The sequence below is a fragment of the Clupea harengus genome, chromosome 19, assembly GCF_900700415.2.
Source record: "Clupea harengus chromosome 19, Ch_v2.0.2, whole genome shotgun sequence".
Lineage (NCBI taxonomy): Eukaryota > Metazoa > Chordata > Actinopteri > Clupeiformes > Clupeidae > Clupea > Clupea harengus.
The window spans coordinates 24,193,787-24,198,201 of record NC_045170.1 but is presented as its reverse complement, the minus strand read 5'-3'; positions in this window follow the sequence as shown (position 1 = coordinate 24,198,201).

Here is a 4,415-nt window from a genome sequence, read left to right as displayed (position 1 = left end):
TAAATGCATACAGCACAGGAATAACAGGGCCAAGAATGGAGTGAGACAAACCTTTGAAGATCAGTTTCCACTTCAGGTATTTTTCTCACCAAGGAGGTGTTTTTGATAGATTTTTGTGATCATATAGCTGGCTGATTGACTGATTCTGATTTATTTCAGAAATATCACATCAGCATTTCAGTGTTTACTGTAAGTTCATGGGAGTTCTGCTCAAAGGAGCCATATCTGAAACAGGAGGACACAGGTAGAGCATCATCAGTGTTAATAGTTGTCTCTGTTGTGTGCTGTTCATCATTACCCATAAAGGTGAGCACAAACTGAGTAGATTCACTTGTCAATGTAGTCATTATAGCTAACAAACACTATGTATTTTCTTTCTTTTTTCTTTGAAAAAAAAAACGGTAGAAATACCAAAGCTGAGAGAGGTGCTGAGGAGTCTTAACCTCATTCATACCAACAGAGTGGCCTCACAGTATTTTACAAGTGCCACAGGGATCCTGTCCCTCATACAGACATCCAAAGCGGACAATGCAGAGATGGTAAGTGTCACCATTAATAAAGGTGTCCTTTTGTTGTCTGTAAATTAGTCTTATCTTGAGGAGAAACTCAGATGGTTCTGTGGTATGTGTTTCAGAATACGGACAAAGCTAAGCTGCACAGTGAGCTGAGTAAGAAGCTGGATAATGAACTGAAACGTCTAAGGGATGATCGTCTAAAGTCGTGTTACGATGAACTGGAGAAGTGCCTCTCAGATGGAGTTAACAAGGCAGAGATGAAATGTGCTGAAATAACCAAGAAAAACGTGGATGTACCAGTAAGCACTTCTACTTGGCAGATTACCAAAGTTGTTTTATGGTTTTATATGTAAAATTGTTAAAGATCTACCATGCTTTAATCCACATATATTTAATCAATGAAACATTCAATATAATTTCCTTAGCGAGGCAGAGATGGACGCGGATACCATCAGACTCTATCAGCCTTGTGCAGAAATAAAGGTTACTTCAGGTCAAAAAATGGAGAAACAAGAGACCTGAACAAGGCTTTGGCTGAGTTTATGTATGAAAGCATCAATGAAAAGTTTAATGCCTTGTTTCCGTAAGTATTGTTACAGTAGTCTGAAAAGTGTTATTCATCCAGAGCCTCCCTGTGTGACATGTGTCCAATGTAATGTGTGCAGAAATGAAGGGGAAACTAGACTGGCAGTGCGGGAGAAGGTCCGCCAATTCAGTATCTGCTCGATCAGTGTCACTAAGGGCTACAGCAACCCTGCAGCAATGTCTCACATTCTGAGGTTCTTAGAAGCTGAGGTAAGTGAGAGTGTTTACACCGCTTTATCTCTATCTTTTTGGTAAATGTATCACCAAATACTGAGGTAAAAAAAAAAACTGGCCACAATATGCTATAAGTACAGTAAAAATATCAGTACCACGTCTAATGACTATGTAGAAAGAAAAAAATTGCTAGAATGTATCAACAAAGTGTACTGAAAGTGTAAAACTAAACTTCATAAAATGATGTGATGCAAGATAGTAAGGGAAAATAAGGGAGGAAAATGGAAATCCACGCCTCTTAAAACTGTTACATGCGCGGCTCTATGCATGAACATGAAGGGGAGGCCACGCTGATTTAGATAATAATAAAACGTAAATTTATGAAATGATAAAGATTATTTTAAAGAATAAAGATTGCAAAAGTGTGGTGCATATCAGTATTATGAGGAGTAACCCAAAATGTCATGCAAAGTCAGTCTAGGGGTTCTAACAAAACAAAAGACAACGGAAAACCAAAATCCAAATGCCAGGGGGACCAGAGCAGCCTCGACTGCCGACTGGTCAGGGCTTTTGTAGCCCAGCCAACACCTGTCCCCAATCACCTGCTGCAGAGACAGAGAGATTGGGAATCTGACAGAATATCAATGAGCACGCTTAAGTTGAAGAAGGGACCGTAGAGTTGAAGTCAGGTTTCTGTAGTTTATTTCGGCGTGGAGACCCCCTCTCAGCTGGTGCTTAGAAAAAGGCCTACCTGATAGCAGAATGTGTTGGCATTTATACATTTCAGTCAGGTAGAATAATATAGGGGAGGGGGTGACCACACCCTTTAGGTGAGACAGTGGGGTGAGTGGTTCACCTATGGGGGAGGGGGGTGATACCAGGGTACAAAGAGTTTTAGCAGGAAGGAGGCTATCTGGGGGGGGGGGGGGGGTCACATGTCTTTTGTTCAAGTCTCAGTGAGACAGACAGAGTACACCTCCAAAATGAGTTGCAGATACAAAATAATGTTACACTAACTTCATGTCTTTTACAACAACAGAATATCAATATTTCTGGTTCCATCAGGAAAACAAGGGAGAGAGAACAGGCATGCCAACATCACAGGGTCAGGGTCGTAACAAAACACTTGTTATTGAGGTTCTGAATGGAAGTGTTTCTTTTTTAACTGGAATTTGCTGTTACTTTAGTAATGCTGATTAATATTTATATTAATAATGTTTTAAAAATGTACTATTGTTTGCTGAATGCAATATTTCATTGATTTCTCATGAAAATATACAGGAAGCCAAGCTGAAGCATTTGCTATATGGAGTGATTGCGCGAATAAAGAAGAAAATATATGCATCAATCACATATGCCATCAAAGGACAGATGGTTCCTGGCTACAACGGTAAGTAAGTGGAATTGTGATTAATTCAAGGAAGACTTATTTGAAGAGTTATATGTAATGCGAAATGTAATTTTGGTAATTTAAACCAAATGTTGCTTGTTTGGCTGCAGAGGCTGTAAAATGTGCTGGAACGGCATCCATGAAGAAGAAGCAGACATTACTGATAGAACACACTGAGTCAATAAAGCATATCATGTTCAACAATGCAAAGAATAGGATGCTGACTTTGTTCAGAAATCTGACGGTTAGTTAACTTTTACATCTGAAGTTCAAAAATGAAAATTCTTTAGGAAAATTGTGTTACTCAGGTGAATTGATTACTTTGAGAATATTCAAACAAAATGTTTCTGTGTCTTGAATCTTTTTTTTTCTTTGCAAGGAATGGACTAAGGACCAGTTGAGAGAGAAGCTACAGGAAGCTATGGTTCATGCACTGACTGAATCCAACTTCCCGTTTAGCATGGGTAAGTCATGATCTCTACAGATCTTCATCATTTCCCATATCCATCTGCATGAACAGTAAACTCACATTCCAAAGCCTGACTTGGACGCTCTACCCTTGACGTATTGATGCACCTCAATATGTATATTGCTTTTTATTATTTACCTATATATTATTATTTATTATTATTTAGCTGTGGCAGTTAGTGTGCACGGCAACTAAAGTTGTTTAGCTGTCTGATGCTACCTCGTCTGTCTCGTCTTTTTTGTGACAATGACAATAAAGTACTTTGAACTTGAACTTGAACTTTGAACTTACTTGGACACTGATCTTTTTAAGTGTGATCAAAATACTTTCTCAGGGGTCTGTGACACTGGGATCATTCTGCTGGCATAAATCACATGAGAAAGACGACTGACTGTGTCCTTCTTTGTTCTAGATGTCAGCACTGAAATTGAAGTGTTGAAGAGGTTATCTGCCCCAACAGCGCCAAGAATCTAACGAAGAATGGGTGTGGAAAACAGGTTTTATTGTAGTAATGCTAAATGCTTATGGTTGGGCAGGCAGTACAGAAATTACATATATACATCTTCTATAGATCATCTAGATACAGTGTGTTAAAACTAGTGATGTATGGCCAGGATGGTCTGTCTTTGTCATGAAGGTCTGTGGTTGTACTGTGTCTCAGAACTCTCTAGACCGACATAAACAACACAACATTCGTTTCAGTAAGTCTCTAAGTACTCTATGAACATCAGTCTCAGCTGTGTCTAAGCTTGAGCTGGGACAATCCCAAAAGGAATGACAGACGTCATAAGTGTTCTATCATAATCTAAGTACCAAACACAAATGCTATCAGCCAGATTATTTGATCCTAATTAGGCCTGTAGGCTGCTGGAGCCAATTCCAGTGCTCATTGGGTAAAAGGCAGGGAAACACACTGGACAGGTCGCCAGTCCATCGCAGGGCAGACACACAAACACATTCACACCTAGGGGCAATTAACTCTCTCCAGTTCACCTGACTTACGTGTCTTTGGACTGTGGGGAGTGTGGAATCCACGCAGATCCATGATTTTATTTAAATGATTTATGGAATTGTTGGGGACTTAGGGTAGTAGGCTTAATGTTTATGTTTAGGGTAAAGGCTAAATGTTTTTAGGTTTTAAGAATGTTAGGCTCTTTAAAGCACCTTGAGACAATTTGACTGTTTTGGCGCTATATAAATGGAATTAAATTGAAACATTTAAACCCAGTTTCAAGTTAATGTAGATCCCATTAGTATATAGTGTTTCCTTCATTACAAGTCA